General features: G+C 41.4%; 1 protein-coding gene across 12 annotated transcripts in view; it reads right to left on the reverse strand.

Annotated features, from left to right (window-relative positions):
* Positions 1 to 7,751, reverse strand: part of ptprsa (protein tyrosine phosphatase receptor type Sa) — a 278,016-nt gene extending 270,265 nt beyond the window's left edge. For 7 of the 12 annotated variants that reach the window (XM_074634614.1, XM_074634612.1, XM_074634609.1 and 4 more), the window contains exon 1: positions 7,390 to 7,750. The gene's annotated coding sequence lies outside the window, so the exon portion shown is untranslated. Of the gene's footprint in view, positions 1 to 7,389 lie in introns of all 12 variants that reach the window. The other 5 variants (XM_074634617.1, XM_074634618.1, XM_074634616.1 and 2 more) reach the window with 2 other exon arrangements.
* Between the last annotated feature and the right edge of the window lie 6,056 nt (positions 7,752 to 13,807).

A 13,807-nucleotide genomic window follows, 5' to 3' on the forward strand; every position in this document is an offset into this window, starting at 1 on the left:
AAGGGGGGGAAGTGAAATGCTACCGTGACCTTCAAGAGTTACGACCCTCGGGAGCGTGTGGTGGCTGCAGTGGTGAATAAACCTCTGTAAGCTTCTCTCCCAGAGGAGATTTACATCTGTCTCATCCAGTGAGGGGTTTCCTAAGTGTCTGCTTTCCGGAAAACATCCTGCCAAGCTGGCAAACACGGACAGCTTGTTAGTTAGTCAGATCTACTGGGTCCAAGTGGTTAATAAAGAGAAGGATATTATTCCCAAAGTTAGGGCACTTCGACAAAACATTGCACCTTATTCATTATCTGTATCCCCATAATTTATGATAATTTGCAATGTTACAGCAACAACGTTTTCATTGAACCTGCAGTAGGCAGGATGTTTTTGGTATCATTTGGCAAAAATGCCATAAAAACAGTACACTACAAGATGTTTCTGAAAACATTTGAGGAGAGAAATAGGCATTACAGTAACAGAATATTGATTCATATTTGATCAGCGCTGCCTAGTTTGATCGTTTGATCGGAGTTCCTGAGTGATTGACAGCTGCTCAGAGACGGCAGCCTCCAGCTCGGGTTGTTTTCCTCCAGTCTGTGAAATCTTGCAGATGCCATTAGGAGCACCGGAGGACACAAATGTACGTGATTTTTTTTTTTCAGATTACGTGTCTCATGTACTACTGTCAGGATATAGTGACAGTTTTATAAAAATAACTTGTTTTAATCATATTTGCTCCATTTCTACCCACTGCAGCTTTAATGTTTGATCCAAAGCATGCAATAACGAGACACAGTAAGAGTCACAAGACCACCTAGTTACCAAAACCATTCACTGTAGTTGCTGGGAATGATACTTTTCTTGGATATTTCTTTTTGGCACTAAAGTGCAGCAGCAGTACATACAGTTGTAGTACAAAACAACGCCAGTACACCAGCGTTCATTCACATCCTTCCTGCAATCTCTGGATGCACAATGACAGCTCAAAGCCTTTCACTTTAAGTTACACACTGAAAATGTCTTCAGTAAATTTATTAGAATACACTCTATTATTGTAGACCAGAGGTTTTCAAACTGTGAGGCCCGGGGAGTCATGTCAGGCAAAGACACTGCGCGAGGTGAAATGCAATTAAGGTAACATTAGTTTAAGTAGCGTTAACCCTTTACGCTGCAATTTGCATCAAAATGCATACTCCCTTGTCGTCACAACTCGGTCAAAGTAGCACGTAACGCACATCATATACATATGTTTAGAGATAGCGTGATTTACATTTTCGGAGGACGTCTTTATCTCTGATGTCCATTGCGAATAAACGTTCATAAATCATCATCAGCGCTCCCTAGTTTGACCGTTTGATCAGAGCTCACGAGTGATTGACAGCTGCCTCCTTTGAATGAACAGCCAATAGGAACGCTCAATAGGAACGCTCTCTCGGTGGTCAAAGTCTCCCGTCTTGGGCTAAATTTCTTAAAGCCTGAAAACAGAGCCATGAGGAGATGCAGAAGTATCTCTCAGAACACTTGAATTACAATATGCTGAAAGGTTATTATGGATTTTTTGCCTAATAACGCCAAAAATATTGTAGCTTCCGCAGGTTTAACTATGTTTACTATCAATATTTTTTTTTACATTAGCGTAGAGGGTGCTGTGTGGGCGCAGTCGTCTCAATTTCCACTGCCTGTAATGTAAGACTTTGTATAAACATTAAAAACACAAGTGACACATATTTTAAGAAATATGTATTTCCGCTTATATATTCCATTCTGCATTGGTGTCAAGTAAAACAATATTTTCCCATTGACAAATGACTGCTTTAATATTGTTTTCACATGGAAAATGCATCATATAAAGATGGGACATATTGCACAGAATGTAGTTTGCCCCACAGTTGACCCCCGTCACTGATGTGTCCCCTCTGCCTGTGTATTTTAGACTACACCTGGAGTGGACGCATTCTATTCTCAGGTTGTCTAAACACACACATTACCACTGCAATTATCCTTGAGTAAAGAGCCTTTGAACGCTTAACATGCTGCTTTAACCTGAAACCTCGGTGATTATGATGTGTTCTTCTCACCAGTGAAATTGAACTCTGACAAGGTTACATTTTCCCTCAATAGTGTCCATGCACTTCTGTGATTAATGTGAAAATAACATAATCAAACCCTCCACGCAGGAAATAAAGGTGCACTTCCTCCTGCCACTTTAACCCTTTCACATTGTTTTGATTGGAGTTGTGGGCTGAGAGACATAAATAGACGTTGCTTGATGGAATGGTGTTTTGAAATGAAGCTTAACATAATTTGACAGCGAGAGAAGTTCTCTGAGGCTTTTACCCTCCATCCCTCACAAGTGAGTGGTCTTTCCTCTCCTTCCTGGGAATGGAGGAGAAATCATGCTTTACTCCAGGATCGCCCATCTCCTCCCTTCTTGACATCTTGGGCGTGTACCAGGAAAATTTGTACACATCAAAGCCATTAAAGTGTCAAGCTCCACGGTGGGCTTAAACCAGGTCAGAATGTTCGTGGAAAACTGGTGAATATAGTGCATTTTTTGCCCTCATTCTGGCAGTCAAGACTTCCCTCTAAAGAGCTTATATCTTAGCCATTTGAAATGACAAACCAGTGTTCAAACGATGCAAGGACAGTTCCTTTTCTCTGCTGCAAGAATATTCCAGCACTCATTTGCATATGGATTTGAGGACCATATGCTTCCTGACAAGATTTACTGTACAATATGGCACCGTTGGACAGAAGGCTGAGCACAAAAATGCTCTGTCACATTATGCAACCCCTCCTTTGCTTTTCTTTAATGATTAACTCAAATGGAAATTACCTCTGTAATGCCAACTACTGGAGTTTTGGTGAGAGATGTCAGTCTTTCACTGGTTCTATTTACCCTGACCGGTGAAAAACAGATGACTTTGGTGTGTTTCCATGTGGTTTAAGTGGTGGAGGTGAGGATGGGACACTCGGAAATTTACATTTTGGTTCCTTGGAATTTCAAATTCTGCCACAGGCGTGGAGGAAAACATGAAAGAAAAAAAGATAGCCCGCTGTTTATCTGGAGGTGACAACTAACAAGCACTATCCGGGTAATTAGACTGCCACAGTGCACATGGGCGAAGCTCTCCATAAAGTGTGCTTATGATTAAAGATTTTCTCCTCTCTCTCTCTCTTCCGTCTCCTCTCTCTTGCTTTACATGTTTAGCTTCCCTTAAACAGCTCTGCCAGCCGTCCGCATCTGTTTTCATTTTGACTGCATTAATGACACGGCCACACACTGAGGCTCGGTGGCCTTTAATGAGACTGCGGAATGTGACTTATTGCTCATCTTGTAAATATAATAAAAGTATACGTGCATGCGTGTGTGTGTATGTGTGTAAGTAGGTGCGTGTCTGTCACTGTGTGCATTTGCAATGTGTTTCTCACATGCCTGAATCTTCTTCACTGCCTGGCTGGTGACAGGTGAGCGTGATTGAAGTGCCTTTCTGCAGGAGAAAACAACGGATGCTTGGGCATGCCATCCAATCACCCATCTCATACATACAGAGAGGCTGCTTGATGGATGTCAACTTAAGAAGTGTACACAGTGACAAAGCTAACCTGCCTCGTCTCCATTACCGAGAGCCACCTCACTAAAAGGTGACCCGTGATGCTCTGCACTCTAAAAATTAAATGGGCTTCATAATGACAGTTTTGTCATTTCAATATTTGACTTGGTGATAGTGCAGGGTGATATGTATGAGAGGTAAGGAGAGGAAAAAGAGAGGGATCACTTCCTACAAAAAAAACACACACCTGACTGAACCAAAACCTAGGATTTCACATTGTACCTCAGCTATCTGAGCTACTTTATTTTAACTAGTAAAGCACCTTAAAGTCCTCACTGGCTCCATTAAACCTGCAGTAAGCAGAATGTTTTTCGCATCATTGGGCAAAAATTCCACAATATCCTTTCAGAATATTGTAATTCAAGTGTTCTGAGAGATAGTTCTGCACCTCCTCATGGCTCTGTTTTCAGGCTTTAAAAAATCTATCCCATGACGGGAGACTTTGTTCAATCACAGGTCATTTTAGAGAGAGAGCGTTCCTATTGGCTGTTCATTCAACAGAGGCAGCTGTCAATCACTTGCGAACTCTGATCAAATGGGCAAACTATGCATCACTGATCAAATATGAAAACATCTCGCATAAAATATTTTCAGAAACATCTTGTAGTGTACTGTTTAGCTGTAAAATGAGAAAGTTTGTGACCCGGCAGCCATGTTGAGATCAGTTGAGGAAATACGAAGCACCGCCCACCAGCCGGAGCAAACTTTCTAATTTTACAGCTAAACAGTACACTACAAGATGTTTCTGAAAACATTTCATGCACGAAATAGGCTTTACAGTAACAGAATATGAATTCATATTTGATCAGCGCTGCTTAGTTTGATTGGAGATCGCGAGTGATTGACAGCTGGTCAGAGACGACAGACTCCAGCTCGGCTGTGATGGTGTTTTTTCTCCGGACTGTGAAATCTTGCAGATGCCATTAAGAGCACCGGAGGACACAGAGGCGCACAATTTTTTTCAGATTACCTGTCTCATGCACTTCTGTCAGGATATAGTGATTGTTTTATAAAAAATAACTTGCTTTAAACTGCTCCATTTCTACCCACTGCTGCTGTAAGATCTTAGAAGAACCAATGATGAAACACGGCTTTTTAGAGTGTGTGTGGCCTCTATGCATGTCCAACATGGCTATTTGACTGCTCCACGAGCAAACGCCGAGCCAGGAGACGCTTCATAAAACGTGTCGAGCCCATTAAGTCTGACGGAGGGACTGCAGTAATAGCTGTCCTTCCACAGGCCTGTCTGTTAAGACAGCAGCGAGTGAGTGACTCCCTCCTGTCGTAGTAGTGATCATTGGATGGCACCACCACATCTCAATATGAAGAGGAGGACTGGAGATTGCAGAACACATGCTGGAGCAAGGGATGAGTATTAGAATTTCAACTGAAATATTAACGTCTTACAAATAGTAGCCTAAAAATCCCACGGGTGATGTCGTGCATGAAAAGATGTGGCATCACAAAGGCGAGCAGAGAGAGTGCAAATCTCTGTGTGTCTGTCTGCATACACCAACTCATGCATTACATCATTTGTTTCATCACTGTGGTTCAGCTCCACATATTTTAATGTCTTGCTCGCATGAGGCCAAACTTTCTACTGTTATTTTTTTTTTTTTTTTGAAAGTGCATGAAATATGGAAAAGGCAAGAAGCATATGATTGGTTGCCAGAATAAATCTGCAGTAGCATAAGTCTGAATATAATTTAGAAAGGACTGGACTATTTCCAGAGAGGTTGGGTGCAAGCGAGGAGTGTGTGTGTGTGTGTGTGCTCCTTCTCATACAAATCCACTGGTGGATGTTAACCTGCCTTGCATGCTCCTTCTGCTGTGAGTGTGTGTGTGTGTGTGTGTGTGTGTGTGTGTGTGTGTGTTTTGAGGAGGGTGAAGAGGGGGTGGGGGGGTCACTCCAAATTTGTTCATGTGACAGAGCATAACAGGGAATTGTAATACACAGCAACATCATAAATTTGATTACATTACATTGCAGTGCGAGCCTGTAAGCCATTCCCAGGCACCATAAAAAAGCTATAACTAAGTTACCACGAGTACAAAGAAAAATGAATAAAGCCATTTTCTTTTAACAACCCGGGCGCTGGCGAGATATTGTTCTCTCTTCTCTGGCTTTTATGAGCTTTGCAGACGCGGGATGCGCTCGTTGCGATCGAAACAGGAGACGGAACAAAGATGGAAAATTGCACAACTTCAGGGCGAAAAAAAAAAAATAGATTGTTCTGTGGCAAAACGTTTCAACACCTAGAAATCTTCTGTAATGCTTTAATATAATGAGGAAAAAAAGAGTATCTGCACTGGTTTTCTTAGAAATAAAGGACACACATCTTTTAAATCTGTATCATTATGTTGTATCATTTCCAGTATAATGGAGCCTCATTATGTGGCAGTAGATCTGTGCGTAATTTCGGAATAACCATCATAAAAAGGGGGGAAATAAAGACAGCAAAAGCAGAGCTGTTTTAAAAGATTATGACCAATTTGAAAGTTTGAGATATTCTTGAGCTAGTTTTTTTTTTTATATTCCTCATTTAACATCAAATATTTTACAAATATACACGCATTCAGCAGTCATTCAAGTCGGAGTGTCCATCCAGCATCCAGCATTCAACAAGAGCATGCAGCAGCAGCACTTCAAGAAGAAAAAGTCAGTGTCATTGCCGTGCTGACTGACTCCACCTCAGTGGAGGCTGTAGATTCATGGGAAAAAAAGCTCGAGTTGCGCACCTCGAAATAAGCCCAACTCCTTTTTTTTTTACACGCCATTGACAACGTGATGCGCAAAAGGCAAATCCGGTCCAAAGGGTGTATATAGACCAAAAAAACTACAGTCCTATACTCTCAAAAAGTCCAACATGCAGGCTAGACCTTATATAGGCTTTCTACATCACATCAAACAACCGGTCCACACACACACACACACACAGATGGAGCGAGAGGGAAGGAAGGAGGGAGGGAGAGAAGTGAAATATCGAAAATTGCATTTCCGATTGATGCCCATACAAGAACTGGATGTCTCCTGATCCACTGGCGTTGTTCATGAATACCAGTGCATTCTAATGCAAAAAGCTTCTCACGGCTGACTTGGCTAATGAAGCTGGAGATGCACTTGTTAGATGGAGATGGAGCACCCCCCCTCACACACACACACACACACACACCTCCGCCCGAAAAAAAAAAAGAAGATGATTCACAAATATGCGTTATGCTCCAAAACCATCCAGATCCAGCGCATACAAGTGGTGTATAAGAGACATTCTTGAGAATCTTCTCTCTCCTCTCTGCTGCTGATGAACCATCCATCAGGTTTCTTTTATTTGGGGGAGATTAAATTCAAATTGTAATGAACTCTCAGTGGGGGAATGGAAGGGAAGCCGTCGTTCACAGTGAATGATGGATATATGCTTCGTGCTCAAACAGCAGCAGAGATGCTCTGCTCACCAACCAGCAGCAGCAGCAGCTTTGCGGTGGCAGAGTCAGATCTCCCGCTGAGTCCGGGACTATCGAGCATCTCTCTCTCCTCTCCATCCATCGCAAAGCTCCGTAACAGCCTCTTTGCAGTATTCTGAGATGATGCTCCTCTTTGGGCACTTGCCTCATGCGTCTCTGAGCTGTCGGTGTTAAATAACGCACACCAAATACCCCACATGCCTTTTTTTTTTGTTTGTTCAACCGTGATTCAAATTCCCAGCTCTTGTATAAAATAAAAACATATACCTGTGCAGACAAAAGTAGCTGGGAAAAAAAAAAAAAGCGAGAGTGGAAGTGTGCCTACCTTTTTGTGTCTCAGCCTCGGAGTTCCTCTCTTTCTTTCTTTCTTTCTTTCTTCTCAGCTTATAAATAAACCCTCACATCTTCATGGTTTCAAACAAGCAGGCAATAAATCCCCGGGTGTTTTTTCTGTGAAATGTGTGCGTCCCTTTCGGCAGGTCCAGTAGTGAGGAGGAAGAGCGGTTCTTGGGTTTTTCCTCTTGCCGGGTTAATAAAGAATGGTTTTTAATAATATCCACCACCCTCCAGGAGCGCAGGTTTTGCTCAGGACGCGTCTGTCTGGGTACAGGAGGCAGGAGGAGTCGCTCCCTCAGCAGCATCAGCAGCATCCGCCGTGCGCACTTTGGAGAAACCAGAGCTCTGTCCGCGCAGGGAAGCTGAGGTAATGATGTCATGCGTCCGGCCCTCCCTCTCCTCCAGCCACCCCTCAACTCACGGCTCCTCTCTCCATCTCCATCTTCTCTCACCCCCCCCCCTCCCACCACTCATCTCATCATCCCAATCTTTCTTTATGGCACCTTGTTTTATATATGCACTTAAAATATTCATTGAATCTATAGCACTGGATATTTAAATTTTCATTCGGGGAGATCATTAACTCAATGGGATGCAAACATCTTATTTCCTAGTATTAAAAATGAACCATGTAATACATGATCAGAATAATCTGACATGTGTTTTTTTGAGCAGTTGAAACACGTTTTTTTCATATGTTTAAATTATTTTTTTTAATACTTAATTTTTTCCTTTTTTTCAAGGCTGTTTTCATATATGCAATCCACTGTTTGCAATTACAACAGTCTATAAACCAACATATGTTTAAATTAAGGTGTGAAGCTTGCAACACTAAGCTGTACAATAAAATATGTGCACTTTATGATCCATTTATTTGTCTATATTTTGATTTGAATGTTTTTTATATTTGCTTTTAATGTTTGCTTTTACTGCCAAGAGCTGCTTTACTGTTTTTCGTTGTTTTCCATGACAATGACAATAAAGTCTCTATTCTATTCTATTATCACAATAATCTGACATGTGTTTTTTTTTTTTTAGCAGTTGAAACACTTTTTTTTCATATGTTTAAATTTAAAGTGTGCACAAAGCTGTACAACTACTTGCTTTTGAGGATGTGTTTTTTTGCAGTGCTCCACTTGACGTGATGAAGTCATGCCGTTCCCCTCCACGCCTCACTGAAGGTATCGTCCAGTAGCATCGTCAGCCTGCCTTTACCCGGGATAAGAGGGGAGGTAAGGTAGCATGAAACGGACCAATGAGCACGAGGCAGCCTCCCACCTCCACGGTGCAGCCGGAGCATCTTAAAGATAAAGCATCACCATCTCCTTATCAGAGTTATAGGTGAGGTTCATTGTGTATGCTACACTGCAAATAAAAGAGGGGCTTTAACAACTCATTTTGGTCTTGTTTGTTTTGAGTGGGAATCATTTAGGAAAAGCAATTGTTGTAAATGGGACTATGGAAGAATTGTTCCACTGCACAAAATGCTTAAAGTTGATGGCTTATTATCCCCTTGCTGTGATATATATATATTTTTTACAAAATATGAATCAAGAAAAACAGTGACAGTGACTAACAGCCTATTTTTAACTAGCATATTTAAAGTATCTTCAAAATGCATTTAAATTCCTCACAATGAATGAGCAAGCTAGAAGGTATTTTCTGCATCCCAGACTTTGCTGCTGGCTGCTTGCTGAAAGAAAAAAAGACTGCCAGGGCGTTTAATCAATCAACTTCAGCTGCAGGTTTTACTTAATCAAATCTTTAAAGTGGCAGGACTGCTGCTTTCCTCTACTCTATATATTGGTGCACGATGCTCTCGCAGGGACAAGCTGGAATGGAGCTCGGCCATTCATGATTCTCCTCATACTGCATGGGCATGGTCCTTAAGGGAGGGGGGGGCACTTATCCTCAAGTGGCACCGTGTTGGTGGACATCTCTCAGACCATCCTTCCATCCATGCACTTTGTATTATAAATTCCCACTTATCTGTATTCATGCTATGGGGTGGGGGGGATATAAACAGAGGACGAATAAACAGGACAGGTCATTGACTTGCCAATACATCACAGGGAGAACACATTCACCAACACATTCACATCCGTGAGTCCTCAAGTCAGTGGATCTGCTTGTTTTTTCAGTTGCAGCACCCAGAGGACCCCCATACATACATACATACCCCCTACATACATCTTAACTGTTATATTCATTGATTGGTGTAAACAAGATATGAGGTATCCTTCAGAATGGAGCTGTGTAGTGTCCCACATACGCACAGCAAACTAATATTACAAACTGTATTCATTAAGATAAAACAAACCTTTGGCATGCTCAAATGAGGCCACCAATGATAACGTTAAAAGTACAGTGTGTAGGATCTGGCGGCATCTAGTGGTGTAGTTGCAGATTGCAACCAACTGAGTACCCCTCTGATCACTCCCCCCTTTCCGAGGCTGCGGTAACGTGAGTGCAAAACCGTGGTAACGCCGTTCGCCTCGCTCAGAGGCCATCCGTACCATAATAACACTACTTTAGGAGCCACGGAAGTCAGACGGTGGCTGGCGGTACCACAGTTTTGCACTCCGCAGCTGACGTTGCCGCAGTTTCACAAGCTTGTCAGAGAACTACGGCGGCCTTCAGGTAACGTAAAAATGAGAAAGGCTCACGCTAGAGCCAAAGTTTGGTTTGTCCGTTCTGTGCTACTTTAGAAACATGGCAAAGCAACATGGCAGACTCTGTGAAGAAGGCCCACTCCCTATGTAGATATGAAGGGGTCATTGTAAGCTAACGAAAACTCAAAGGTTATTATATTCAATTTCTGCTAATAGATGCCCCGAAATGTTACACACCGTTCCTTTAATGAATGGACTCCTCTCAAAGGCATGTTGGTTTAATAATTCCCAAGCACATTAAATGTGTTACTATTGTTAACCTTAAAGCTGCAGTGGGTAGCATGGAGCAAATATGATTAAAAAAAGTTATTTTTATAAAACGGACACTATATCCTGACAGTAGTGCATGAGACAGAAAATCTGAAAAAAATCATGTGTGTCCTCCGGTGTCCTCCGGTGTCCTCCGGTGTCCTCCGGTGTCCTCCTAATGGCATCCGCAAGATTTCACAGATCGGCGGAAAACAACCAATCAGAGCTAAGCTGGAGCCTGCCGTCTCTGAGCAGCTGTCAATCACTCGCGAACTACGATCAAACGGTCAAACTAGGCAGCGCTGATCAAATATGAATCAATATTCCGTTACTATAATGCCTATTTCTTGCCTCAACTGTTTTCAGAAACATCTAGTAGTGTACTGTTTAGCTTTAAAATTAGAAAGTCTGTGACCCGGCAGCCATGTTGAGAACAGTTGAGGAAATACCATGCACTGCCCACCAGCCGGAGCACAGCCAATAGGAACACTCAATAGGAACGCTCTCTCTTTGAAATGACCTGTGATTGGCCAAATCTCCAGATTTTTTAAAGCCTAAAAACAGCCATGAGGAGGTGCAGAAGTCTGGTTATCTCTCAGAGCACTTGAATTACAATATGATGAAAGAAAATATTCTGCCTACTGAAGCTTTAATCACAATATGAACAGCTACATACACATGATGGTTGTGCCAAATGCAAATACAAGTCACGCCGTACATCAGCACCTCAACTTGATGAGTCTACACAGCCACTTGTTTCCATTCTGTCTGTCTTTTCAAAACATCAAAAAGAAAGAAAACCCCCTAAATGTTAAAAAAAGATTTGACAAAATATGCGTGGCAGTCCTCAACCGATTCCCGCGTCATGGGCTGGTGCAACAAAGAGACGAGGATGCATAAATGAAGAACTGGAAAGCACCCCACAAGAGCCAACAATTTCATCATTTGTGGCCCCAGCGGGGATCAGACTTCTAACCTTGGATGTGTCGGAGCCACTCTCTACCCACTGAGCTAGACAGGACCATGTGTGACCTTTAAGCCCAACTAAAGCATTTAAGTCCCCTGCACTGATAATTTGATTGTCCTTTGCCTGTCTTTGCCTTTACTTCAGATAATTGGACGCTCCTTTGATAATGTGTACTCACTTCAGTTAGGGGGCATCAGGCACCGCGAGCAAAAAGTCAACAGGGTTGAATTTAGGATTTTATAAGTGAGCTTGTTGTCACAATGTTGTAGATTCTAACATATTAATATTTATGTTTAGCTGACTTTTGCTGTGTAAATGTGTGCTTTTGCTGTGTGGCATGTAGTATATGTAATATAGATTATCTTTTCTTGAGTCAAGGAGTGTGTACCGGAATAAGAAAGAAAGTTATATATTTTGCAAATGCAGATTTTCCTTCACTGGTGGCTTTTAGAGAGGTGACATTACTGTAACGTAAATGGCCACATTTCCATAAATTCAATTTACATCAGTAAGACCAATCAATAAAACAGTTAACGTAATATTCTCGGGGTAAAACGTCTGTTGAAACCTTGCCGTGCCTTCAAGGTGGATGAATCAGAAAGAAACCCCAGTAATGAAAAAAGCCAGCTATACTACAAAGTATTAATAGAAGCCAGTGAGTCTCAGCTGCAGTAGCCCCTTTCAGGGTTACAGCATTAACAATGAAAAAGGCTATAGCAATGAAATCCGTTGGTTTCTAATACAAATCTTTCGCAGTTAATCTCAGAGTGAGAGGAGCAGAATTATTTCATTTGTATCGTGCCTCGAGTCAATTAACTTGTCAATCTTAAACGCGTAGTAAAGGGCTATCACGTACTCTCCAGGTGTGCACCATGTGTTACTGCAGTTGTCCAACTCCACTCTGCTGTGATTGTAATAGATAATAATGTAATAGATCTAATGTTATCTAAACAGGAAATATGTAAAAAACAATGCATAAAATAAAATCAATCCCCAGCTGACCTAACACACATGTTCTGGTCATGCTCTAAATTGATACATTTCTGGTGCTCCTTTAGCTATAGCTATATTTGGCGTTCCTGAGTCAGTTGAACATTGCACATCAGTGCAGCTATACATCATTGCTTTCACTTATCTTCTTGCTCGCAGAAGGATATTACTCCTTTGAAAGTCCTCTGCATCCCCTTCGTCATCATCCCTGATGGAGGATATGATATAAAATTAAACTTGCCGTTCGCGGATCAGCCCGGAAATGTTATTATACCTGGCAGCCCCTCGTATCTGATGTTGACCGACTGACCGTGCTTCCGTATGATTAAGACCGCTGGTATTTTTTTAATTTTTTGTAGTATATGTTTTAATTTTATTCGGACGTAGTGTATTTGGGCAGACTAATGGACTTATGGCATATGAAATGTATTTCTCTCCTTCAGCTAAATTGTATGACATCATAAAGTTTGATTTATGTAAACAGAATTGACCACTAACAGTTAAATTGTCCATTTGTACATGGTCAAATTTATCAGCCTATTTCATCTATAGTTTGGGATTTATCCAATAATTGTCATTACTGTCAATGTGCAGTTTATTATTTATTTTATTTTAATTTATTATTATTATTATTATTATTATTATTATTATTATTATTATTATTATTATTATTATTTATTTATTTTTAATTTAATTTAACTTTGTTTTTCGTTCTTTATCCGTTTTGCATTGGCAATGGGTGAGGGTTGGATGGGAGGGGGCTTTGGGGTGGGTGAAAATATCAAAATATGGAGGGACAATTGTTTACATTTGTTCTCTATTTGTATGTTTCTGTACACCTGTTGTTACTCCCAATAAATTATTACTTTAAAAATTAAATAAATTAATTAATAAAATCAACGTCCTGATATTGGTATTTGCTGTATGGCTAAAGACTAGCAGGTTACCCATCTAAGTTACAGTGCATGATGGGTAACAGCTGACCTCAACTGAAGGGAAATGTAGGTGTAATTTTAGCCAACTCAAACAAGTCGGATGTCTAAATACAGTAGCTGAGTGAATTCACAGTTACTCATGCTTTTGAGGAGGGCTCGTTGATATAGTGTAGCGGGGGACAAGTATGAAATTACTGGGGCTGAGATGTCTCCCTGTTTCCTGATAAAATGACACCTATGCTTGGACCATATGCCCTGAGCATTTCCTCTGGTGTTTTCTCGAGTCTGTGCCCCTCTCAGCTGCCCTTCTCAGCTGCCCTTCTGTCCAAATAAAGATAAGGGAAGTGGTCCACCCACTCTGCTTTCAAAACAAGAGACTGCACCTTGTCTTTGATTATCTCACAGCATCTCTCTGCTCCCATCACCTACTTCCATTCCATCAATCACCTTTTCCTCTTCTTCTCCAACCTCGCCCTGCTCAGTTGACCTCACGTCTCCCTAACTCGTTTTTCCCTTCCTTTACTGTAATATGTTCATCTGTGTGTGGGAACCAGTCAGAGTGGCTGGATGAGTGGTTTAATTAGAGGAGGACTA

This window comes from Sebastes fasciatus, chromosome 5, assembly GCF_043250625.1.
Source record: "Sebastes fasciatus isolate fSebFas1 chromosome 5, fSebFas1.pri, whole genome shotgun sequence".
In the NCBI taxonomy this organism is placed as follows: Eukaryota; Metazoa; Chordata; class Actinopteri; order Perciformes; family Sebastidae; genus Sebastes; species Sebastes fasciatus.